The sequence below is a fragment of the Dendrobates tinctorius genome, unplaced genomic scaffold (genome assembly GCF_039654945.1).
Source record: "Dendrobates tinctorius isolate UK_male_01 unplaced genomic scaffold, ASM3965494v1 ptg000358l, whole genome shotgun sequence".
Taxonomy (NCBI): Eukaryota; Metazoa; Chordata; class Amphibia; order Anura; family Dendrobatidae; genus Dendrobates; species Dendrobates tinctorius.
In genome coordinates this window covers 708,675-736,308 of record NW_027362024.1, presented here as the reverse complement: position 1 = coordinate 736,308, position 27,634 = coordinate 708,675, and the positions used below count along the sequence as shown (strand labels likewise).

Sequence of the window (27,634 nt, the reverse complement as noted above, 5' to 3'; positions counted from 1 at the left end):
TATCGCTGGCCGCTCACAGGCAGCACGTAACCCAGCGCTGATGTCACAAGTGAGGCGTGACTCAGCGCTGGGTCCCCGCAGTGGCTGCTGGGTTGTGGGCGGGGTTACCCCCGGGGTCACACCCAGCATCCACCCAGCATCCACTGCGCGCTTTCTCAATGAATGGGCGCTTGGTGGATGCCGGGTGTGATGCGGGGGGATAATCGCTCCCACAGCCTGGCAGCCAGCGCGGAAGGAGGAAGATGGACCCCCGGCTGCTGCCAGCACTTGTCGGGACGTCAGCGGAAGCAAGAGCCGGCTGCAGCCAGGGGTCATGTGCTGCCTGTGAGCGGCCAGCGATAGCGACGCTCACAGGCAGTATAGGCAACATGAGGTATTTACAAAATTCATTAGGGGCGCCAGGGGGATACATTGGGGGGTTAATTTAAAGTAGTGGACAACCCCTTTAAGAACCTTCATTGCTTTATATATCTGTATGTATATATTCGACCAACAGATTAGACATATCAAATAGTAAATGACATGTGCCAAGACACTCATCAGTCCTCATGCTGTGTCCAGTGTGTCCCTGGTCCTCGGTGCTGCTCCTAGCCTCCTTGGCTGTCAGGCTCCTTCCAGACAGAAGCAGAAGAGTGCAGACAGTGAGCTCAGCTCACAGTCAGAGGCAGAGCAAGCCCCGCTGCGTCCAGGCTTTTGGGGCTGATGACTTCTCTGCAGCAGGGAGCTTTGAAGGAGAGCGCGCTCATCCTGGATTGGGTGGGTAACCTTCCTTCCCCCTCTCCTCCACAAACTGCAGAAGAGTGGTTACATGACTCACTCCCTGCACTCTGATACATGTGAAGTACAAACGCCAGCCCTGACAGTAGCTCCAGGTGGGCCCGCTCTCAAGCACAGTGTTACATCGCATCATCTTCTTCTCATTCAGGTCTCTACAATATCGGATCCTCTCAGTGAAGATCTTCTACAAAAGAAAATATTCTTGATTTACCCATCAAGGATGGGTATGGACAGAGACAAGATGGCGGAGAGAATGTTACACCTCACCCTAGAGATCCTCTTCCGTCTCACTGGAGAGGTGAGAGATTCTGATGACGTCACATTCTATCATTCTTATCTATGGGAATAACATATGGACAGAACTGGAGAGGTGAGGACTCTGGAAATGTCTGTAGTGAGATTTATTAATGTGTCTCTCCATAACCAGGATTACACAGTGGTGAAGAAGACCTCTAGTGATCGCTGTCAGGACCCTGTGTCTGAGGGATCTGGAAGACCCCTGAGCCCAATCACGGGGCCTCCACCTCACCCCCTAATCCGTGAGGATATCAATGACCAGAAGATCCTAGAACTCATCTACAAGATGTTTGAGCTGCTGACTGGAGAGGTGACACTGCTGGGAATGCCTGGACATTATACAGAAACACTATGAAGGGATCGGGGGATGACGGTATCATTGTATGTGTCAGGTTCCTATAAGGTGTCAGGAGGTCGCTGTCTATTTCTCCATGGAGGAGTGGGAGTATTTAGAAGGACACAGCGATCTGTACAAGAACGTCATAATGGAGGTTCCCCAGCGCCTCACATCTCCAGGTAATAGACAGGACTAAATACACACGGCCTATAATTATCTGTATGTAGAGAATGAATTCAGTCCCTGTATGTGTTTCCTCCAGATCTATCCAGTAAGAGGACAACACCAGAGAGATGTCCCCGTCCTCTTCTTCCACAGGACTGTAAACAAGAGGATCCCAGTGCTCCTCAGGATCATCAGGTAGATGGAGAGAAGGTGTCAGGAGATCTCCCCTATGATGTGTAGACGGCTGTGAAGGTCTTGTGCTCAGTCTTGTTTTATCCACCAGTGTTATATGTTTTATACCTGTGTAATGAGAACGGTGGAGATGGCAGGATTAGAGCTGATCATAGATGGGACTTCTCCATCTGTCGGTGACTTTTACAATATTTGTTTCAGGGTGAAGATCTGACCCATATTAATACTACAGAGACATATGTAAGAGATGATGAGCGGTGTAAAGAGGAGATTCCCACATATGACTACCCAGGTGAGTAGTAACCACTGAATGTAGAGAAGTCACAGATTCCTTTCAGTCACCGGCTGTGGTTGCTTTATCGGTGGTGTAGTCCGGCCGTATTACCATGATCACCATTTTGCCTCTAGTACCACAACATTCTCCTCCACCCAAAACTGTTCATTGATTTTGGACATTGAAATCCCTTTTCTATAGAACTTACAACCTGGTAGATCCACCTACCCCCTGGGATTAGGAGACGCTGACTGTTCCCTGCCCAGATCTGTAACTAAATCCAAATGACAGCGTACGTAGAATGTGCTGACAAGATAGAAAATCACTTGTAGAAAAATCTTATGCTGGGCCTGTAAGAGAAAGCGGAGGGTAATGATGCTGTTGGCTTCCTAGATCCCTGAGATCTTATCGGATGAATCTTCTCTCCCTTCTGTGCTGCTGAATGTCTCATGGTCCCTACAAGACCAGGTCCAGTCTTTCTGGCCAAACATCTCTTTTATGATCCACAACAGTAAATGTGCAGTGAGGCCAAGTGTGAATTTCTGTACAATAACAGCAGAGTTTCCCTTTATCCTGACTTTCCAATTTGTATTAAAACTACCGTATTTTTCGGACTATAAGACACACTTTTATCCTTCAAAAATGTGGAGGAAAATGGGGGGTGCGTCTTATAGTCCGGATGTACCGGCTCTGGCTTTGGTGTGGAGGTGAGGGAACTGCATCAGCGGAGCAGCGGGTCACAGGAGGCTGGAGCCGGTGACTGCGGCTAAATCTTGTTCCCGCTGCTAAAGAGAAATGAATATTCACTGCATTACACGCCCATGGGCTTGGAGGGCAATGAATATTCATTTCTCTTTAATAATAGTATCTTGAGATGATTAGCCCCTAACCCCGGTCCTGGTATGCATGGCCCCATCCTTATAATTGGCCCCCACCCCCGTCCCCATCCTGGTATGCATGGTCCCATCAGAAAACATTAAAAAACAAATCATTACACTTACCCCGCGCTCCCTCGCAGCGTCCTGCTCCGGTGCCAGCAACTGCTATATGCTTGTAAGCAGCGCATGGCAGGGACGTGCACGCAAAGGGCAGTGAGTATTCATTGCTCTTCAGTAGCGCGCAGTGTCAGCCACCGGCTTCCTGCTGCTACCGGCGGTCACGTGTGCCGCTACTTAAGAGAAATGAATATTCATGAATGCTCACTGTTCTCAGCGCTGCTTACAAGCAAATAGCAGATGCTGGCACCAGAGGTAAGCGTAATGGTTTGGTTTTTTTTTAATGTTTTGTGATGGGCCATGCACACCAGGATAGGAATGGGGGTGGGGGCTTCTTATAAGGATGGGGCCCTACATACCAGGACGAAATAAGTCACTGAATACCAGGACGAGATGGGGTCCATGCATACCAGGATAAGGTTGGGGCCATGCTTTCCAGGATAGGGATGATGGGGCCATGCATACCAGGATAGCGATGAGGTGCCATGCATACTAGGATGAGATGGGGCCCTGCATACCAGGATGAGATGGGGCCATGCCTACTAGGACAAGATGGGGACCCTGCATACCAGGATTGGGATGGGACCATGCATACTAGAACGAGATGGGGACCCTGCATACAAGGATAGGGATGGGACCATGCATACTAGAACGAGATGGGGACCCTGCATACAAGGATAGGGATGGGACCATGCATACCAGGACAAGATGGGAGCTCTGCATACCAGGATAGGGATGGGATCATGCATACCAGGACAAGATGGGGACCCTGCATACCAGGATTGGGATGAGGCCATGCATACCAGGATAGAGATGAGTGGGCCATGTGTATCAGAATGGGTATGAGGGGACCATATATACCAGGATAGGGGATATTAAGTACAGAATTGACCACATTTTTTGCTTCAATTTTTTTTCCTAATTTCATTCTCTAAAACCTAGGTGCGTCTTATGGTCCAAAAAATACAGTAATTTCAAGGAGGATTGTGATAATCTCCAGGACAAACATTCCACCTGTGCCATGATAGATCTCTAAGCTGTGTGTGGCTGATGGCTGTAATATACATTTATTCCCGCCTGCAGGAGATGTGTTGGCTCCAGCCCTGGTGTCATAGATTTACTAAACGTCATGAATTCCAATATGTTTTCCATCCTAAGGATTTCAGATAACTGCACAATCTCTCCTGAAATGGGGGCGCTAATACTTTCTCTACTCCTCCGGTCAGGACTCATAGTGGCTGCAATGGTCCACCATAAATGAGTGCAACTCGTTTAGTGTTCTCCCCTTGTACATACGTTGTTGGGGATGTAACATATTTTTTTATTCTGTGTCTTTTTTTTATAACCTGTTCATTCTGTATGATAGTTTGATTGTGGTGGGATCGGCCTTCCTGCCTAATGTGAGTCTGTAACTCCCTGATAGTCTTGAAAAAAATCTCTCCATTGCCTCTTCCAAATGCCTAAGATCTAAATTTAAAGGGATCCTGTCAGCCGGATTGTGCACAGTAACCTACAGACACTGTCAGGTCAGCGTCGTTATACTGATTACAGTGATACCTGGTGATGAAATCCGTCTTGTGGTTTATGTTTAATCTGTATTTGTAGTCTTCAGTTAATGAGATTCTCGTGCTCTGGGGCGGGGCTGTGGGCGGAGCTTTATATGATGGTCTGTTTACATATGCATCTGTATTGGCTTATGACAGGTCGCTGACCCCTCACTGACCTGCCCACATTATTACATAATGCATATAATAGTGTTGATATTATTGGTGATTATGCCTATAATATTGTGGCTATTGTGAGGCTTAGAAAAAAGAAATTACAAATGACACTGGCGGCGCCTGGCCAGTAGCATCTATCTCTTACTTATAGATGGTACTGCGCAGGCGCCACCATCGCCGGTGACATTTTTCTGGATGTAATTTTTTATGTAAAATAGGGGGCAGGTCACTGAAGGGTCAGTGTCATAAGCCAATACAGATGAATATAAAAGCAGAGCACCACATAAGGCCCCTCCCACAGCCCAACCCACAGCCACTCCCACAATCCCACCCCGAAGCACAAGAATCTCATTAACTGAAAACTACAAATACAGATTAAACAATAACCAGCCCGCAGCTGCCCAGAAAACCTAGAAATTCCGACACTTTGCCCGGCTCTTCCTACTTACCCTGTGTTTTGTTTTATCTCTAATAAAAGACTTTATTCTGGCTGTGATTTATTTACCATATATCTATAGGATTAGTAATGGATAGGTGTCTTACTCTCCATTACTAAGCCGTGGGCTTGATGTCACCTGACAATACAACCCCACAAATATGAAGCCCACTTGCCATCACTACAGGGCAAGTGGGAAGAGCCGGGCAAAGCACCAGAATAGGCGCATTTAATAGATTTTCCTTTTCTGGGCAGCTGCAGGCTGCTATTTTTAGGCTGGGGGGTCAATATCTATGGCCCCTTACAAGCCTGAGAATACTAGCCCCCAGTTGTCAGCTTTAGCAAGGCTGGTTGTCAAAAATGGAGGGGAACTCACGCCGTTTTTTTAAATTATTTAATTAATTAAAAAAACTGTTTGGACCCCTCTATTCTTGAAAACCAGCCTTGCCAAAGCTGACAGATGAGGGTTGCAGCCCCCAGTTGTGAGTTTTTCCGGACTGGTTATAGAAAATAAAAGGGAACGCACGCCGTTTTTTCATTCCTTTATTTAGTTATAGCGCAGGCGGCGGGTGAGGAATACTCCCATCATCTGCTCCTGCTGTCATTGTTCTTAGCATCAGGTGTAGGTTGATGGGAGTAATAGTCATCATTCTTACTTTAATATAACTATCATTATTCTCCCCGCCGGCAGAGCAGGGGAGAATGATGTGAGCGTCTTCAGCACCCGCTGCCGGGGAACAGCGCTTACTGTAGCGCTTCTTCCCTGTCGGCCGTCCTTGTGGTACTGATGCTGCACTAGGGCGGCACACGGTTGTCACACATGTGCCACAAGTATTACACACATGGACATCTCCGGTACCGGAAATATCAGGACGTGTGAAACCGGCCTTATACACAGTTCTCTTTAAATGCCTAATATTTCTTCTTGAAACTCATCTGACAGAAAATATTGGAGCTTAGGATAGTATAGATTGTGAAGTCTCCGAGACCCATACTCTAATTACACCAGAGAGGTTTCACCACTAGTTACTCATTTAGTACTGATGGAGACTGTGGAGTTTGATCATTTCAGTAGTTCCTAATCAGGCCCCATTATTAACCCCTTCCTGCCATCCGACGTACTATCCCGTCCACGGTACCCGGGCCCGTATGACCGGGGACGGGATAGTACGTCGGGCCCTTTAATGCGATACCGCGACTAAAGTCGCGGTGATCGCATTAAAATTCCGACGCCATCTCACCTTAGAAAAGATGGCGTCGGCATCCCGGGCTGCGATCCCGCCCCCCCGGCATCCAGAGCGCTGTGATTGGCTGTTCAATTCTGAACAGCCAATCGCAGCGTTTCTCATTGTTTCAGCCAATCAGCTTGGCTGAAACAATGATGTCCTAGGCGGGGATCGAGTACCGATGTACTCGATCCTAGAGCCGGTGCCTGGCAACGCCAGGCACCGGCAAAAAGCACCCGGATTGGCGCGATCGCCGATCTGATCGATCGCGCCAATCGCAGTGCACAGCGGCGCTATATCGCCGCTGTGCCCTGCCAGTACCGGCCAGGATCGGTGCTATATTAGCACCGATCATGCTGGAGCCTGATGCAGGCCCAGTAGGGCCTGCAGGAGTTGGCTGGCGCGATCGATTAGATCGGCGATCGCGCCAACCACAGGGCACAGCTGCGGTCACCATGTGACCGCTCTGTGCCCTGCTGGTGACCTGGGCATGACCTGCCTAGTAATCGGAGCTGTGAGCTCCGATTCTAGGCAGTTGCCATGGTCACCAGGCAGATCAGGGATTGGTGGGATCGATGTAATCATTCGATCCCACCAATGACAGGTCACAGCAGCGATGTGACCGCTCTGTGACCTGCCCCCTGACCTGCCTCTGACCTGTCTGACCTGTCTGCAGGGGTCCTCACTCTAGCTGAGGATTCCTGCAGAGAAGTCGGACGCAGCAAGAGCTCCTGTGCTGGGTATTGTGGTGCCACAGCTTGTAGCATCACAATCCCTGCAGAAGAAAGAAGAAGAAGAAGAAAGAAAACTACAATTGTAAGTGTTAATTGATCCCTGATCCCCTGCCCAATCTATCTTCACCCCCCCAATCTATCTTCATCCCCCCTCCACCCCCCCTCTTACCCCCCTTTTACCCCCCTCCACCCCACTTTTGCGTCACCTCCGTGCGCAGCCGGCAAGCGTTGATCGGTGACGCAGTTCACCGATCAACACTCGCGCTCGCTTTTTTTTCCTTAGCCCCCTTTGCGCCACTTCCGTTCACACATTCCGCAGCCGCAAAAGTTGGATAAGTGACACACGTCACTTATCCAAGCTTGTGCCTGCCGTTTTTCATTTTTTTCACCCCCCTTTGTGCCACCTAACTACAACCCTAACTGTTGATCCCTGCCCAATCTATCTTCATCCACCCCAATCCCCCCATCCCCCTTCCCCCTATTTTTACCCCCCTCCACCCCACTTTTGCGCCACCTCCGTGCGCAGCTGCCGAGCGTTGATTGGTGACGAGGTTCACCGATCAACACTTGAGCTCGTTTTTTTTTCCTTAGCCCCTTTTGCGCCACTTCCGTACACACATCCCGCAGCCGCAAAAGTTGGATAAGTGACACACGTCACTTATCCAAGCTTGTGCCTGCCGCTTTTCATTTTTTTCACCCCCCTTTGTGCCACCTAACTACAACCCTAACTGTTGATCCCTGCCCAATCTCTCTTCTTCCACCCCAATCCCCCCATCCCCCTTCCCCCTACTTTTACCCCCCTCCACCCCACTTTTGCGCCACCTCCGTGCGCAGCCGCCGAGCGTTGATTGGTGACGCAGTTCACCGATCAACACTTGAGCTCGCTTTTTTTTCCTTAGCCCCTCCGTACACACATCCCGCAGCTGCAAAACTTGGATAAGTGACACAGTTCACTTATCAGAGTTTGCCGTTTTCCTTTTTTTTTTTTTTTCCACCCCCCCCTTGCGCCACCCCGTGCGCACATCCAGCAGCCTAGTTTTGATAAGTGACACTTATCAGCTAGGGCCTGCTGTTTTATACTTTTTTCCACAGCTTTTTCTTTACAGAAAGTTTACACCAATCACTCCCCCCCCCCCCTCACGTACACATACAGTTTTCAATAAACTGTACACCCAAGCACCATATTTACACAAAAATGTCATCAAATTCATCCCAACAGCGCTATTCAGTGGAGGAGGCATATGCTTTACTTGCCTCCGAAACTGATAGCGATTTGGATGACGATCCGACTTTTCTTTATTTTTCGGATTCTTCATCCTCTTCTTCTTCCTCTTCTCCCTCCTCATCTTCCTCCTCGGGTCCTGCGGAACCGCCACGCAGACGCTCCAGGACAGAAGATGAGGCAGCGCCCACCATGCCCGCAGCTGACCCAGTGCTCCCCGTATGGACCTCGCCCCCCGAAAATTACGAGCCACTGATTCCTGATTTTGTGGCAGAATCAGGAATCAAGTTTGACACCACCGGCCTCACAGAAATTGACTTTTTCAAAGTCTTTTTCTCTGAGGATTTTGTTAACCTCATGGTGGAGCAAACTAATTTGTACGCTCGTCAATTTTTGGAGCAAAACCCGCGTTCAACATTTTCAAACTGGTCTCCTGTAGACGCAGTTGAAATGACGCAGTTTTGGGGCCTGGTCCTCCATATGGGGATACTGAAGAAACCGGAAATTCGGCAATATTGGAGTGTTGATATTTTATACAACACTCCAGTGTTCCGAATGGTCATGGCCCGGACGCGTTTTGAGGCCATCCACAAGTTTCTGCATTATACTGATAATGCAGCGTGTCCCGCACAAGATGACCCCAACTTTGACCGTCTGTTCAAAGTTCGGCCGGTCATCGAACACTTCAACAAAAAGTTTGCTGAAGTGTACGTGCCCCAAAGGGACATCTGCGTGGATGAGTCCTTGGTTCACTTCAAGGGAAGGCTGCGATTCCGTCAATACCTGCCCAGTAAGAGGGCCAGGTACGGAATCAAACTCTATAAGTTGTGTGAGAGTACCTCAGGGTACACCCACAAGTTTAGAGTTTACGAAGGGAAGGACACCCGGATTGAACCCCCTGAGTGTCCTCCTTTCCTGGGAGTGAGTGGGAAAATTGTGTGGGATTTGGTGCACCCACTGCTGGATAAAGGTTATCACCTCTACACTGATAACTTTTATACCAGCATCCCACTCTACAAATCCCTCTCTGAGCGACGTACCGCAGCCTGCGGTACTGTCCGCAAAAATCAGAGAGGCCTCCTGAAGACGCTACTTGGGCAGATGCTCCGAAAAGGTGAGAGCAGAGCCCAATGTAGCGACCACCTGCTGGTGGTCAAGTACAAGGACAAGAGAGATGTCCATCTCTTGACCACCATACACGGTGATGGCAGTACCCTCTGCACTGTACGGGGTACCTCTACACAGGTCCTCAAACCGACATGTGTAGTGGGGTACAACAAAAAAATGGGGGGAGTTGATCTCTCCGATCAACTCCTCCAACCGTACAATGCATTGAGGAAGGCCAAGGTGTGGTACAAAAAGCTGGCCGTGCACATCGTCCAAATGGCAATGCTCAACGCATTCCTGCTGTCACAATGTGCATGCCCCAGCGATACGGCGTACCTTCATTTCCAGGAGGTAGTGGTTAAGGCCATGATGTTTGGCGCTCAGGAAGGAGCGGGCCCCAGTACTTCAGGAACTGAAGGTGCTCGTATTGTCCCAGGTCAGCATTTTCCGGGGGTGGTCCCGCCAACCCCAAGAAAAGGTAAGCCGCAAAAAAGGTGTCGAGTGTGTTACAAAAAAGGAATACGCAGGGACACCACTTACCAGTGCGACACCTGCCCCGAAAAACCTGGCCTGTGCATGAAGGATTGCTTCAAATTGTACCACACCTCCATGCACTACTAATTTACATTAGATTAGTTGGGGGCACATCTAGATTTGTTCATTGGGGGTCTAGTATCCAAAATGATGTCATATGTGGGTTTTTTTCCTGTTTAGGCACATCAGGGACTCTGCAAATGGAACATGACGCCAGCAGACCATCAAAGTCTGCATTCCAAAACAACACTACTTCCCTTTCGAGCCCCAACGTGTGCCTAAACAGTTTTTTCCCACATGTGGGGTACCAGAGTACCCAGGACAAATTGGACAACGACTTTTGGGGTCCAATTTCTCCTGTTACTCTTGGAAAAATTAAAAATTGGGGACTAAATGATCATTTATGTGGGAACAAAACAGGATTTTATATTTTCACGCCTGGGCATTATAATCTTTAGTGAAACACTTGGGGGTTCAAAGTGCTCACCACACATCTAGATAAGTTCCTTAGGGGGTCTAGTTTCCAAAATGGGGTCACTTATGGGGGGTTTCTACTGTTTAGGAACATCAAGGGCTCTGCAAATGGAACATGACGCCCACAGACCATTCCATCAAAGTCTGCTTTCCAAAACGTCATTACTTCCCTTTCGAGCCCTGACGTGTGCCCAAACAGTAGTTTTCTCCCACATGTGGGGTATCAGGGTACTCAGGACAAATTGGACAACAACTTTTGGGGTCCAATTTCTCCTGTTACTCTTGGGAAAATTTAAAAATTGGGGACTAAATGATCATTTATGTGGGAACAAAACAGGATTTTATATTTTCACGCCTGGGCATTATAATCTTTAGTGAAACACTTGGGGGTTCAAAGTGCTCACCACACGTCTAGATAAGTTCCTTAGGGGGTCTAGTTTCCAAAATGGGGTCACTTATTGGGGGTTTCTACTGTTTAGGAACATCAAGGGCTCTGCAAATGGAACATGACGCCCGCAGACCATTCAATCAAAGTCTGCTTTCCAAAACGTCATTACTTCCATTTCGAGCCCTGACGTGTGCCCAAACAGTAGTTTTCTCCCACATGTGGGGTATCAGGGTACTCAGGACAAATTGAACAACAACTTTTGGGGTCCAATTTCTCCTGTTACTCTTGGGAAAATTAAAAATTGGGGACTAAATGATCATTTATGTGGGAACAAAACAGGATTTTATATTTTCACGCCCGGGTGTTATAAACTTCTGTGAAGCCCTTGGGGGTTCAAAGTGCTCACCACACATCTAGATAAGTTCCTTAGGGGGTCTAGTTTCCAAAATGGGGTCACTTGTGGGGGGTTTCCACTGTTTAGGCACATCAGACGCTCGTCAAACGTGACATGGCGTCCGATCTCAATTCCAGCCAATTTTAGGTTGAAAAAGTCAAACGGGGCTCCTTCCCTTCTGAGCCCTGCCATGTGCCTAAACAGTGGTTCCCCCACACATATTGGGTATCAGCGTACTCAGGACAAATTTGACAACAACCTTTGGGGTCCAATTTCTCCTGTTACCCTTGGGAAAACAAAATATTGGGGACTAAATGATCATGTTTGTGGAAAAAATATGATTTTTTATTTTCACGCCCGGGTGTTATAAACTTCTGTGAAGCCCTTGGGGGTTCAAAGTGGTCACCACACATCTAGATAAGTTCCTTAGGGGGTCTAGTTTCCAAAAGGGGGCCACTTGTGGGGGGTTTCCACTGTTTAGGCACATCAGACGCTTGTCAAACGCGACATGGCGTCCGATCTCAATTCCAGCCAATTTTAGGTTGAAAAAGTCAAACGGGGCTCCTTCCCTTCTGAGCCCTGCCATGTGCCCAAACAGTGGTTCATCCCCACATATTGGGTATCAGCGTACTCAGGACAAATTTGACAAGAACCTTTGGGGTCCAATTTCTGCTGTTACCCTTGGGAAAACAAAATATTGGGGACTAAATGATCATGTTTGTGGAAAAAAATATGATTTTTTATTTTCACTCCCGGGTGTTATAAACTTCTGTGAAGCCCTTGGGGGTTCAAAGTGGTCACCACACATCTAGATAAGTTCCTTAGGGGGTCTAGTTTCCAAAATGGGGTCACTTGTGGGGGGTTTCCACTGTTTAGGCACATCAGACACTCGTCAAACGCGACATGGCGTCCGATCTCAATTCCAGCCAATTTTAGGTTGAAAAAGTCAAACGGGGCTCCTTCCCTTCTGAGCCCTGCCTTGTGCCCAAACAGTGGTTCCCCCCATATATTGGGTATCAGCGTACTCAGGACAAATTTGACAACAACTTTTGGGGTCCAATTTCTCCTGTTACCCTTGGGAAAACAAAATATTGGGGACTAAATGATCATGTTTGTGGAAAAAATGATTTTTTATTTTCACGCCTGGGTGTTATAAACTTCTGTGAAGCCCTTGGGGGTTCAAAGTGGTCACCACACATCTAGATAAGTTCCTTAGGGGGTCTAGTTTCCAAAATGGGGTCACTTGTGGGGGGTTTCCACTGTTTAGGCACATCAGACACTCGTCAAACGCGACATGGCGTCCGATCTCAATTCCAGCCAATTTTAGGTTGAAAAAGTCAAACGGGGCTCCTTCCCTTCTGAGCCCTGCCTTGTGCCCAAACAGTGGTTCCCCCCCATATATTGGGTATCAGCGTACTCAGGACAAATTTGACAACAACTTTTGGGGTCCAATTTCTCCTGTTACCCTTGGGAAAATAAAAAAATTGTTGCTAAAATATTATTTTTGTGACTAAAAAGTTAAATGTTCATTTTTTCCTTCCACGTTGCTTCTGCTCCTGTGAAGCACCTGAAGGGTTAATAATCTTCTTGAATGTAGTTTTGAGTAGCTTCAGGGGTGCAGTTTTTAGAATGGTGTCACTTTTGGGTATTTTCTGCCATATAGACCCCTCAAAGTGACTTCAAATGTGAGGTGGTCCCTAGAAAAAATGGTTTTGTAAGTTTTGTTGTAAAAATTAGAAATCGCTTGTCAAATTTTAACCCTTATAACTTCCTAACAAAAAAAAATGTTGTTTCCCAAATTGTGCTGGTGTAAAGTAGACATGTGGGAAATGTTATTTAGTAACTATTTTGTGTCACATATTTCTCTGTTTTAAGGGCATACAAATTCAAAGTTTGAAAATTGCAAAATTTTCAAAATTTTTGCCATATTTGTTTTTTTCATAAATAAACGCAAGTTATAGCGAAAATTTTTTACCACTAAAGTGAAGTACAATATGTCACGAGAAAACAATCTCAGAATCGCCTAGATCCGTTGAAGCGTTCCAGAGTTATAACCTCATAAAGGGACAGTGGTCAGAATTGTAAAAATTGGCCCGGTCATGAACGTGCAAACCACCCTTGGGGGTGAAGGGGTTAATATCTGACGTGTGTCACTTTATGTGGTGATAAATTCTTCACAAAGGATAATAGAAAACAACTGGATCTTACAAATTATTTTCCAGCTTCGCACTATACCCTACATACGATTGTACACTACTGTCTGGGCACATGGCAGTGTTCAGAAGGGAAGGAGCGCCATTTAGCTATTTGAATGAAGATCTAGCTGGAATAGTTTGCAGACACAATGTATTGGGAGCACTGTTCATGGTCACCTGGCAGCTCAAAAGAAGTCCACCATGAACATGCTTGGCTCTATCTTCTCTGCTTTCCATATCCCAAGGATTGCCTTGCTCATCGCCCTTTAATACCATTACATGAATCTGGACTTACACTGGGACCCCTAGGCTTGGACCATGGTGTTACCTGCTATTCTGTGCTGTTAGATGGCAAGAAGAATAGTCAGATAGCTGGGTTAGAACCAGAAGGACAGAATACAGAATCAGAAGACACAAGAGTAGTCAGTAAACGGGCCACGGTCACAGCAGGAAACAAATACACAAGCCGCAAGCTGAGCACAGAGGACTCAACCAGAGGAGAACAGCGCTGTATCTGGCAGATTCCGGCCATGTGCTTTGCGCTTTAGTAAGGTGTGGTACTTTCCAATTGGCTGAAGTAGGGAGCAGATTACTCCAGCTGGACAGCAGGAACAGATCCCAGATGAGATTGGACACACCATATGCAGAAGCCCTAACTAGTGTTGAGCGATACCTTCCGATATCGGGAAATATAGGATCGGATTGGATCGTACCGATACCCCAAAAATATCGGGTATCGCCGATTCAGATACCGGAAACCCATGCAAGTCAATGGGGCACAAATATCGGAATGAAAATAAACCCTTTCTTTCCTTGCACATCCAGTTCGGGAGGGGGGAAGAGTGTGGGCGGAGGCTGTGTGTGTGTGTGCAGGCGGGGTCTGTGCGGGCCTGCCGGAGGTCTGTGCGGGCCTGCCGGGGGTCTGTGCGGGCCTGCCGGGGGTCTGTGTGGGCCTGTAGGGGGTCTGTACGGGCCTGCCGGGGGTCTGTACGGGCCGGCCGGGCGTCTGTGCGGGCCTGTAGGTTGTGTGTGTGGGCCTGTCGGTTGTGTGTGTGTGCAGGCATCGTCCGATGGGACTACAAGTCCCATCGGGTGATGCCTGCTACAATGATAGTGATTGACACATTAGCCAATGATGGGACAGTAGTAGTCCCATCATCCGGCTAATGTGTTGAATGTAAAAAAAAAAAAAAAAAGCATACATACTACATATATACTACATTCATACAACATGCTACATACATACAACATACATACTACATACAATACATTCATACAATACATTCACATAGACATACAGTACATACAGTTGTGGCCAAAAGTATTGACACCCCTGCAATTCTGTCAGATAATACTCAGTTTCTTCCTGAAAATGATTGCAAACACAAATTCTTTGATATTATTATCTTCATTTAATTTGTCTTAAATGAAAAAACACAAAAAGAATTGTCCTAAAGCCAAATTGGATATAATTCCACACCAAACATAAAAAAGAGGGTGGACAAAAGTATTGGCACTGTTCGAAAAATCATGTGATGCTTCTCTAATTTGTGTAATTAACAGCACCTGTAACTTACCTGTGGCACCTAACAGGTGTTGGCAATAACTAAATCACACTTGCAGCCAGTTGACATGGATTAAAGTTGACTCAACCTCTGTCCTGTGTCCTTGTGTGTACATTGAGCATGGAGAAAAGAAAGAAGACCAAAGAACTGTCTGAGGACTTGAGAAACCAAATTGTGAGGAAGCATGAGCAATCTCAAGGCTACAAGTCCATCTCCAAAGACCTGAGTGTTCCTGTGTCTACCGTGCGCAGTGAACTGTATAACAGAGTACATACTCACCATCACTTGTCACTTTGATCCCCGAAGCCAGTGTCATCTATAAAAAATATTAAAATAACAAACAACCAATATGCTCCCTGGTCCGCAGAAATCCACGAGTGTCCCACGACGATCTCCCGTGGAGAGCAGCAGCATCAGCTGATGCGACTGCCCTCTAGGGGCTCCAGGAATACAATGACGGGAGGTAGGCATTCCTCCGCCACTGTAAAAAAAATAGTCCCTAGTCTCACTTTTGGCATTGCTGTGTGAGAAAGTTCCCACGCAGCTTTTGCCATAAAGTGAGACTAGTGAACTATAGTAACCTCTCAGTGATGCACTGCAGGAGATCGTCGTGGGACACTAGTGAATTTCTGCGGATCACAGAGTATATTGGTTGTTTGTTATTTTAATATTTTTTACAGATGACACTGGCTTCGGGGATCAAAGTGACAAGTGATGGTGAGTATGTACTCTATGTTATATGTACTGTATGTCTATATGTATGTATTGTATGTTGTATGAATGAAGTATATATGTAGTAAGTATGTATTATGTAGTATGTATGTTGTATGAATGTAGTATGTATGGTTGTATGAATGTAGTATATATGTAGTATGTATGTTGTATGAATGTAGTATGTATGTATGTTGTATGAATGTTGTGTGTATATATGTAGTATGTATGAATGTAGTATATATGTAGTATGTTGTATGAATGTAGTATGTATGTTGTATGAATGTTGTGTATATATGTAGTATGTATGTATGTTGTATGAATGTAGTATATATGTAGTAAGTATGTATGTTGTATGAATGTAGTATATATAGTATGTATGAATGTAGTATGTATGCATGTTGTATGTATGTAGTATGTATAGTTTTTTTTTTTTTTTACATTCAACACATTAGCCGGATGATGGGACTACTACTGTCTCATCATTGGCTAATGTGTCAATCACTGTCATTGTAGCAGGCATAGCCCGATGGGACTTGCAGTCCCATCGGATGATGCCTGCACACACACACAACCCCCGGCAGGCCCGCACAGACCCCCGGCAGGCCCGCACAAACCGCGCATCATGATGACATCATTTCAGCAGTCAATCACAGCCATGCCATTAGTTAACATGGCTAACACAACTGGCTCATGTATTATGGGAACTTCCGATTCCGGTATTCGATAGTGTAAAAATATCGGAACTCCGATAAAGCGAATATCAGCCGATACCCGATATTTGCAGTATCGGAATGCTCAACACTAGACCTAACATAACTAAATGACAGAAAACCAGAACAATCGAAATCCCCATAAAGTGATTCTATTTTATAAATTAATTCACTGAGGGTTATAATCCTTAGGAGGAGTGAATATTTTGACTCCACAGCCACTTTCTGCAAATTAACACGCAGTGGATGTTGGAGAGTGAAAATTACACATTTTCCATTTTATTACCCACCACATAGTGCCCAGATTGTGCTCCAGGAGACACACACCGCAAATTAAGTGGATTCTTCTCACTATAATATTACTAAATACAGGGATCCTAAATAGAGTTGAGCGACTTTTGTTTTTTTAGGGTCGCGTTTCGTTTCGTGAAACCCGACTTTTCCAAAAGTCGGGTCGAGCAAGATCGTCCGATGATAGGGAAAAGTCGGGGTCGTCCCGAAACACGAAACCCAATGTAAGTCAATGGGGAATAAAAGTCGGCAGTGAGGAGTACAGGAAACACACCAACAGTGCCCATTTGAATGCCAAAAGCATCAATTCTTCTTACTTAAGCTTGTCAACCTTAATTAACTTCATAATACAAGTTATGCACTGAAAAATGGGGGTTATTTGGCTACAGTTGTGGGGGGAGGGCTGGCTCCAGGTTTTCATGTGCCCTGGGAGAAAGAGCGCCCCTTTAACACATACCACAACTCATCATGCTCCGATACGGCAGAGAAATAGCGGTATATAGTACAATGAAAAATACTTCACTTTTTACATCTCATGACGAGGCCCATCTATTTCTCCATACAGAATCATTGGTCCCATATAATGTTTGAAACAGTATATGATGAGCTCCACATAATGCTACAGTATATGTTGGTCCCCATGGATGAAGCTCCACTGTCTTATGGGCCCAAATAATGCTCCAAACATAATGGGCCCCATTTCTAATGCTCTAGTGTATAATGGGCCCTGTAAATGCTGCTCCAGTGTCTGATGTCCACCTTTGGAATGTTCCAGTGTATGGTGGGCCCCATCTATCATTCTCCAGAGTATAGTGCTTCCCAAAAATTGCTGTCCCAACATTGAAAACAATCAAATAAGTCTCCTCGCTAGGGAATCCCTGTACTTGTCTGGACTCCTCGTCGTCCCCATCTTCCATCTCACTGCACAGTATTTCAACTTTGCAAGTGCTGTGATCCTGAGCAAGCAGGGGGGGCCCACTCGTTGGCGACGGCACTGGCACAGAGCCCCTGATAGTACGGTGGTGTGTCTGATGGCGGGTGGGCCGAACCTGCACTTTCATCTTCAGCTTCCTCTTTGTCACCGTGTAAGATGGAACTGTATATGGGAAGGGTAACCTGAGTTTCATCAGGGTCAGATTCAGGCCGTGTAGCGTGCGAGGGGAATGTAGTGGTCTGGGTCAATGTACCAGCAGATTCATCGAGCAGTGGCTGGGCATCAGTGCACTTGTGTCGCCCCCAGGAGTACGGTCGCCACAGTGGCATTACCTTCTTCCTAGGGAGTGTGATGTCATGCTTGGGAGCAACGAACGATCTCTCTAGCAGGTTAACTGATTGGGCGGCGTTATTCCCACGAGTCATGACCCTCCAAACAGTGTTCATGAAGGCAAAGTGTTTGTTTTACGTGGGCAGTATGGTTGCAAAGCTGAACCTTAAAGGAATGTCCAGAAGGGCACCACCAGGAGTGGAGCCTACAGTTAAATTCGACTCCACCTGGGAAACCTCAACCATGCCAGCTACAGAACAGATGCACACATTGCAAGCTTAATTCCGTTAACGAACGAGACTCCGTCATGCCCCGCGGTCCAAGTCCGGCTTACTAGAGGGACACGTGAGGCTCTGGCACATGAGATTGGCCAATAACTGGTGTGTCATGCCCTTACATGTCCGTGGCTGCATGTGCGCTACACTGAAAAGGCCAGCGTTTGTCGCTTACAGGTGCAGATAACCCGCTGAACAACGTTAGTGATGGGGATCTGTGATTACAATTATTACCCGCGAACAATGATTTCCCAGTAAGTGCAGGTCAACTGCAGTTCCGGAATTAGGCCTAACCGTCATTCCTGAAAAAATGAAAAACTTACGTGTGCAAACCACAGGTGCTGTAGCTTGCTTAACAGCTCGCCAGCCGTTCTCACGCCCAGTATGGATTGCATGTGATTGCACAAAGGTTAGAAAGGGTACCATATCCCCGGATAACATGTATGGATAGCGTACACATTCAAAATATATGTCTATACATCAGGAGGCAGGCTCAGACGGTGTTAGGCCCAGTATGGATTGCACGTGATTGCACAAAGGTGAGAAAGGGTACCGTATCCCCAGATAACATGTATGGATAGCGTACACATTCAAAATATATGTCTATACATCAGGAGGCAGGCTCAGACGGTGTTAGGCCCAGTATGGATTGCACGTGATTGCACAAAGGTGAGAAAGGGTACCGTATCCCCAGATAACATGTATGGATAGCGTACACATTCAAAATATATGTCTATACATCAGGAGGCAGGCTCAGACGGTGTTAGGCCCAGTATGGATTGCACGTGATTGCACAAAGGTTAGAAAGGGTACCGTATCCCCGGATAACATGTATGGATAGCATACACATTAAAAAGATATGTCTATACATCAGGAGGCAGGCTCAGACGGTGTTAAGCCCAGTATGGATTGCACGTGATTGCACAAAGGTGAGAAAGGGTACCGTATCCCCAGATAACATGTATGGATAGCATACACATTCAAAATATATGTCTATACATCAGGAGGCAGGCTCAGACGGTGTCAGGCCCAGTATGGATTGCACGTGATTGCACAAAGGTGAGAAAGGGTTCCGTATCCTCAGATAACATGTATGGATAGCGTACACATTCAAAATATATGTCTATACATCATGAGGCAGGCTCAGACGGTGTTAGGCCCAGTATGGATTGCACGTGATTGCACAAAGGTGAGAAAGGGTACCGTATCCCCAGATAACATATATGGATAGCGTACACATTCAAAATATATGTCTATACATCAGGAGGCAGGCTCAGACGGTGTTAGGCCCAGTATGGATTGCACAAAGGTTAGAAAGGGTACCGTATCCTCAGATAACATGTATGGATAGCGTACACATTCAAAATATATGTCTATACATCATGAGGCAGGCTCAGACGGTGTTAGGCCCAGTATGGATTGCACGTGATTGCACAAAGGTGAGAAAGGGTACCGTATCCCCAGATAACATGTATGGATAGCATACACATTCAAAATATATGTCTATACATCAGGAGGCAGGCTCAGACGGTGTTAGGCCCAGTATGGATTGCACTTGATTGCACAAAGGTGAGAAAGGGTACCGTATACCCAGATAACATGTATGGATAGCGTACACATTCAAAATATCTGTCTATACATCATGAGGCAGGCTCAGACGGTGTTAGGCCCAGTATGGATTGCACGTGATTGCACAAAGGTGAGAAAGGGTACCGTATCCCCAGATAACATGTATGGATAGCGTACACATTCAAAATATATGTCTATACATCAGGAGGCAGGCTCAGATGGTGTTAGGCCCAGTATGGATTGCACGTGATTGCACAAAGGTTAGAAAGGGTACCGTATCCCCAGATAACATGTATGGATAGCGTACACATTCAAAATATGTCTATACATCAGGAGGCAGGCTCAAACGGTGTCAGGCCCAGTATGGATTTGACGGCCCAGACTACACAGCGGAGGAGCAGGGAGAGGTAAAGATTGCAAATGCTGGGGCCCCGCCCAAGCAAGGGGGGCCCACTCGTGGGCGTCGGTACTGGCACTGGGCCCCTCATAGTACGGCGGTGTGTCTGACGGCGGGTGTGCACCACCACCGTCAGAGACACTTGATTGCACTATGAGGGACCCTGTGCCAGTGCCCGCGCCCAAGATTCGGCCTACCCACCTGTCCAGGGCAACGGCACTCGCACGGTGTCGTGCGCTAGGTGGTGACCCCGGCCATGGGGGGGAGGCAGCACAGTTAGGGAGTTTTAGAAAGTGGCATATGTTGATGTTGGACATTCAGCTGATGCAAAAGGTGAAATAGGTCAAGACCCAGGAATAGGTGGACCAAAGCAAGCCATTTTTCTGTCACCCTATGTGTCATCAGGGGAAGGTGGGACAAAATCCTTGGAAACCCATGCGTGGTTCATTTTAATGAAGGTTAGATCATCCACATTTTGGGTTGACAGACGGGTCCTTTTTTCTGTCAGGATTGATCCAGCTGCACTGAAGACTCTTTCCGATAGCACACTTGCAGCTGGGCAAGCGAGCTCCTGTAAGGCATATTGTGCCAATTCAGGCCAGGTGTCCAGTTTAGCAGCCCAATAGTCAAAGGGGAATGACCTGTGTGGGAGAACATCGATATGGGAGGAAAAGTAGTTTGTAACCATAGTTGACAACTGCTGTCTCCTGTCACTTTCCATCGATGCAGTATTACCAGTTGTGTGAGCGGTACTTGAAAAATCAGTCCACAACATTATCATGAAACCCCTGTCTCCAACGCCACTTCTGCTGTGTGCACCACGAACACCTCTGCCAAGCTGACCCCGGCCCGTACGGCTCGTGTGAGAACCATCACCGCTGCTGTGTGCTGGGAATGCCTCAAGCAACCGATTTACCAGAGTTGCTTGTTTATTAGCCAATATTAGGTCAAGGTTCTCCTGTGGCATGATGTTTTGTAATTTGCCTTTATAGCGTGGATCCAGGATGCTGGCCAACCAGTAGTCGTCATCGTTCATCATTTTGGCAATGGGGGGGTCCCTTTTTAGGATCTGCAAGGCATAATCTGACATGTGGGCCAATGTTCCCGGTGTCAATGATGCACTGCGAGTGCTGGTTGGAGGAGCACTTTCTGGCAAATCCACATCCCTCCAGTCATGCACAAACCCTGTACCAGACCTTGCCACGCCAACATTTTCACTTGCCCCACGAGATGCATCCTCCTCCCCTAAGTAATCATCCCCATCATCCTCCTCCTCCTCTTCTTCCTCCACCTCGTCCAGGAGAGGTCCCTGAGCAGACAATGGCTGAATGTCATCAAGGATTCCCTCCTCCTCTTCCTCCTCATCAACATTGGCTGCAGAAGCCTGCTCCTTAAGGTGCGTCAAAGTTTGCATGAGCAGACGCATAAGTGGGATGCTCATGCTTAGGATGGCGTCGTCTGCGCTTACCAGCCGTGTGCATTCCTCAAAACACTGAAGGACTTTACAGAGGTCTTTCAGCTTCGACCACTGCACACCTGTCAACTCCATGTCTGCTCTCAAAGTGCCTGGCCGTGTATCCTCCCACAAATGCATTATGGCCTGCCTCTGCTCGCACAGCCGCTCCACCATGTGCAGGGTGGAGTTCCACCTTGTTGCAATGTCGATAATGAGGCGGTGGTTGGGAAGGTGGAGCAATCGCTGCAGCTTCTGCATACGAACGGAGTGTACAGGCGACCGGCGGATGTGCGCGCACAGTCTTCGCACCTTCTGGAGCAGGGCTGTTAACTCCGGATAATTTTTGAGGAAGCACTGCACCACCAGGTTCAAGGTGTGAGCCAAGCAAGGTATGTGGCTGAGTTTTGAAAGGGCTATGGCTGCCACAAAATTACGGCCGTTATCACTAACTACCTTGCCTGCCTCAAGATGTACACTGCCCAGCCATGACTCAGTTTGTCGCTGAAAGTACTCGGCCAGCACCTCGGCGGTGTGTCTGTCGCCCAAACACATCATCTGCAACACAGCCTGCTGACGCTTTCCACTAGCTGCTCGATAGGGGGACACCTCGTGTGCAACAGTGGCAGCTGCAGATGGAGTGCTCGTACGACTGCGCTCTGGACGAGTTTTCGCTTCTGGAGGAGGAGGGTCGAACGCCTACAGCCAACTGTTTCCTATACCGTGGGCTAGGCAGCACTGTCCCACCACCGCTGTCCCCTGTGGACCCTGCATCCACCACATTAACCCAGTGCGCAGTGATGGACACGTAACGGCCCTGGCCATGCCGACTGGACCATGCATCAGTTGTGAGGTGCACCTTTCCGCTCACTGACTGCTTGAGTGCATGGACAATGCGGTCTTTCACATGATGGTGGAGGGCTGGGATGGCTTTGCGAGAGAAGAAGTGGCGACTGGGTAGGTCATAGCGTGGTACTGCATAGGCCATGAGTTCGCGGAAAGCTGCGCTTTCCACCAACCGAAAGGGCATCATCTCAAACGAGATTAGTTTGGCAATGTGGGCGTTCAAACCCAGTGTACGTGGATGAGAGACTGAGTACTTTCTTGACCTATTCATAGTGTCTGGGAGGGTGAGCTGGACTTGAGAGCTGCATATGGTGGAAGTAGCGGTGGACAGGGCGGACTGAGAGAGGGTTGATGATGGTGATGGAGTTGGTGTTCTTTCTGATGGCCTAGAATCAGTCTTTCGTTGATATAACAGTGGGATTCCCTGACTGCTGTGGCCTTGCAACGACACCTCAACATTTGCTGCTGTGCTAACCGGTGGGCTTACAGTGGGGGAAACAATGTAGCGTTGCTGACTACCTTCGTTGTGATCAGTTGCACATGTGGCACTTGAGGTTTGGTGTGTCCACGCTTGCAAGTGCATGCTGGTTAAATGTCTAAGCATGCAACTGGTATTCAAATTTTTCAGATTTTTCCCTCGGCTAAAGGTCTTTGCGCACTTCTTACAGATAACCTTGGCCTGATCATGAGGATTTTGTTCAAAAAAGTGCCACACTGCACTCTTCCTACTTTGGCAGACATTTTGCGGCCTAGCACGCTGTGATCTTTTGACCCTCTGGACAAGCTGTCCAGCAACTCTTTTGATTTTTGGAACCTGTCTTTGGAGTGCTCCGGGCCTGCCAGATAACAGCTGTTGCGATGTCGATGTCTGCTGTGGATGCTCCTCATCTGAGCTATTGGAAGCAGCACCCTCTTCCCCCAATGGATGCCAATCTGGGTCAACAACTGGGTCATCTATCACCTCCTTTTCAATGTCATGTGCACCTTCCTCTGTGTCACCGTGTATGGTGGTATAGTGTGCGGGAAGGGGCACCTGAGTCTCATCAGGGTCAGAATCTGGCTCTGTACACTGCGAGGACAATGTAGTGCTCTGAGTGAATGTACCAGCAGAATCATCCATCAGCGGCTGTGCATCAGTGCACTCCATGTCAGATTCATCTTGGCCTGGGTAATTCACCATTTGACTTGATAATCCAGGCATGGTATGTGAAAACAGCTCCATCGAGTAATCAGTAGTATGGCCTGCGTCATCCTTCAATCTTGGTTGGGGTGAAGGACACAAGGAAAGGTGTGTTTCATGAACATGAGCCTCCAATGACGACTCAGTGCTTTTACTTTTTACAACTGAAGAAGAGGAGGCGATAGAGCTGGAGGCTGAGTCAGCAATGTAAGACAAAACTTTTTCCTGATGCTCTGGCTTTAAAAGCGGTTTGCCAACTCCTAGAAAACTAAGCCTTCGAAGCCTTATGGAGCCAGACGATGACGCAGGCTCAACACCTGCATTTGGTCCTATTTTGCTCTTGCCACTACCATCAGATCCAACACCATCATTACCAGCTGCCAACCCCCGCCCAATTCCACAGCCTCTTCCACCAGCCTTCCTCATTTTTGGTAAAAATGTAGACAAAATCCAACAAACTATATAGTAATGTAAAACAAGGTACAAGGTGTCTATAGGACGGGAGATTTTGAATTTCTGCTCACACTAGTGGACACTGGACACTTTTGGATTGTGTGAGGCCCACTGAATATCTGAGCGCTATGTGACAGGCTCGATGGCACAGCTGTGACCAAAGTGACTAGAGGATAAGTGAGATTTTGAATTTCTGCAGACACTTGTGGACACTGGACACTTTTGGATTGTGTGAGGCCCACTGAATATCTGAGCGCTATGTCACAGGCTCGATGGCACAGCTGTGACCAAAGTGACTAGAGGATAAGTGAGATTTTGAATTTCTGCAGACACTTGTGGACACTGGACACTTTTGGATTGTGTGAGGCCCACTGAATATCTGAGCGCTATGTGACAGGCTCGATGGCACAGCTGTGACCAAAGTGACTAGAGGATAAGTGAGATTTTGAATTTCTGCAGACACTTGTGGACACTGGACACTTTTGGATTGTGTGAGGCCCACTGAATATCTGAGCGCTATGTCACAGGCTCGATGGCACAGCTGTGACCAAAGTGACTAGAGGATAAGTGAGATTTTGAATTTCTGCAGACACTGGACACTTTTGGATTGTGTGAGGCCCACTGAATATCTGAGTGCTATGTCACAGGCAGAAATTGGCTAGTGTATCACAAACTACAAGGTGTATGTAGAATTGGGCAGAGTAGGAATCTCCCTAGAGTACAGGTCTGTAAGAACGGAACATGTCCTCGACTTATTCTCACAGAGTGACACAGATAGCTTCACTGTGGCTGTGATAACAGCCGTTACACGGTACTGTGTGAGGAGCGTACACCGCTGTATGGTGTGAAAAAATGCACGCTCAGTACCTCAGCAGGACAAAAAAAAACAAATTGGGATTGCTTTTAAAAAAGCAGTTTGCAGCTCAGTACCTCAGCAGGACAAAAAAAAAAATTGGGATTGCTTTTAAAAAAGCAGTTTGCAGAGCAGTGGGTAAACAGCAACGCCAGCTGTCAGGAAGCCTTAGAAGGCAGCCCAACAACCAACACCACTGATACACCACAATATAGCCTCCCCTTGCACTGCACACACAGTGACTGGTGTGTTGTACAGGCACAATCGCTAGCAGCAGAAGCAGTTTTTTTTCTTCCCTGCCTAACACTCTCCCTACAGAATCAGCAGCAACCTCTCCCTATACTGAGATCGGCAGAAGTAAGATGGCGGTCGGCGTGCACGCCCTTTTATACCCCCTGTGACGCCCACCAAAGCAAGCCAATCACTTGCATGCCCTTCTGAAAGATGGTGGTGACCCGTGCCTATGTCATCACGTTGCCCACAGTGTCCGTGGATCCTGATTGGCTGAAAAAGAGCGCAAAACAAACTTTTGAAACGCGACTTTGGCGCGCAAGTCGCCGACCTCGTGGCCGACCTCATCCTAGGGTCGGGTTTCGTTTCATGAAACCCGACTTTGCCCAAAGTCGGCGACTTTTGAAATTTTTCGACCCGTTTTGCTCAACTCTAATCCTAAATGTTGTTTGCGCACATTGCAAGACTCCGAAGTGAAAGCGGATATAACTGGATTGGTTTATGGAAACCTTGTTGCTTTTCAACAGCCTTTGAGCCACTAATAGTGTTTACAGATGATGGACCTGAGTGGGGACTTGTTTTTTGTGAGATGAGAATTGGTATTATTTTCACCTACATAACATTGATTGGTTTCTTTTTATTTGATATTTGGGAGGCAGAATGAACAAACAGTTGAACACCACACACTGCTGGTTCATCCAACAAGGTTTTCTATTAGACTGTGAACTGTCATTGTCTTGGTAAATAATTAAAGTTTTTTACATAGGTTGCCATTTTTATGTACAGTTTAAGTAGAAATGTTCAAAAATATAAAACTTAATATTTTAAATTTTTTTTTTTTTTATCTTCGCAGATGACTGTAGCAGGAGATCAGAGGGACAGCTGACATCTTCAATTTTTAAATCTGATGATCTTGAGATCCTACAAGATACAACTGAAGTGATAGCTATTACTCCAGATATATCATCCATTCACAGCAAAGATCTGTCATCTGATCCTATGAAACAGGTCCCATCTTCTGATTCATTACTGACTATTAAGGAAAATCAAAGTCACAAAAGAGGCATTAAAAAGCAAACTGCTCCTAAAGGAAAGAAGACATTTTCATGTTCAGAATGTGGGAAATGTTTTAACAAGAAATCAGATTATGTTAAGCACCAGAGAACTCACACAGTGGAGAAGCCTTTTTCCTGTTCAGAATGTGGGAAATATTTTGCACAGAAATCAAATTTTGTTACCCACCAGAGAACTCACACGGGAGAAGCCTTTTTCCTGTTCAGAATGTGGGAAATCTTTTGCACAGAAATCACAATTGGTTACCCACAAGAGAACTCACACAGGGGAGAAGGCTTTTTCATGTTCAGAATGTGGGAAATGTTTTAACAATAAATCACATTGTGTTAAGCACCAGAGAACTCACACAGGGGAGAAACTATATTCATGTTCAGAATGTGGGAAATGTTTTGTACATAAATCACATTTTGTTATCCACCAAATAACTCACACAGGAGAGAAGCCTTTTTCATGTTCAGAATGTGGGAAATGCTTTAACAATAAATCAAATGTTGTTAAGCACCAGAGAACTCACACAGGGGAGAAGCCATTTTCATGTTCAGAATGTGGGAAACATTTTAACCAGAAAGCGCTTCTTCATCGCCATCAGAGCAGTCACACAGATGAGAAGCCTTTTTTATTTTCTTAATGTGGGAAATATTTTACTTGGAAATCAACTGTTAATAAACATCAGAGACATAACAAAGGGGAGAAGACTTTTTATGTTCATAATGTTGGAATAGTTTTAACCAAAATTAAATCTTCTTAAATGGGTTGTCTCTTGTCATTCCTCATGTTTGCTGACAAAAGGATAAATATAAACCTTATTAATTCCAAATGTAAAACTATACCCATAATTCACCCCCTGAAGGTTAGTCAGTAGGTGACTAATAGAAAAAAACATGTACCCTACATCTCAGGTATATAGGGTGAGGTGATGTATACACACTCACTCTCCAAGCCTCTCATTTCTACGGGTTTCATCGTCCTCACCAAAGGCGTCATCAGGAGACTAATTAATATTGATCTATATTCAAGCGAGACTAGACAAAAAAAACTAAAATCATGTATCATGTTATCCGAAACAAAACTAGCCACATATATGCAGATCCCAGACTTCAAACTATATACTTCATACAGTTTTTACATCACGAGGGACACGGATCTATAATTCTATAGGAAACAATCTAGGGGTGACAGTGAGTGGTGTCAGGAAACAAAACAATGCATGTGAAAAGAGCCAAATGTGACACCACCAAGTGGCCAGTGAAAGTGCAACGGATAAGAAAAGAGAATAAAAAGTGATATGGTA

At 46.6% G+C, this 27,634-nt stretch overlaps 1 pseudogene; it reads left to right on the top strand.

Annotated features, from left to right (window-relative positions):
• The first annotated feature begins 448 nt into the window (after positions 1-448).
• On the top strand, positions 449-27,097 carry LOC141075508 (uncharacterized; annotated as a pseudogene).
• Positions 27,098-27,634: the final 537 nt, after the last annotated feature.